Consider the following 257-nt stretch of genomic DNA (forward strand, 5'->3'; position numbering starts at 1 on the left):
TCTTTATATTTCTTTAGTCTGTACTTTTAGTAAAGTTGCTAAGTGTATGGAATGCCTTGTTTAGGATATGTACACCAGAATCAAGTTTCAAAAAGATATTCCCAAAAATTCTTTGTGTATCTATAAGTGTATAACAGTATCATCAGGCACAGTAGTGTTTGATTTTTGTTCCATAAGATTTTTGGAATTAATGGGAGAATATATATATTTTTTGGGGGGAGGGGGTTGAACAACCTTACATGTTCGTCTATTGCTCA

Source organism: Penaeus monodon, chromosome 30, assembly GCF_015228065.2.
Source record: "Penaeus monodon isolate SGIC_2016 chromosome 30, NSTDA_Pmon_1, whole genome shotgun sequence".
Lineage (NCBI taxonomy): Eukaryota > Metazoa > Arthropoda > Malacostraca > Decapoda > Penaeidae > Penaeus > Penaeus monodon.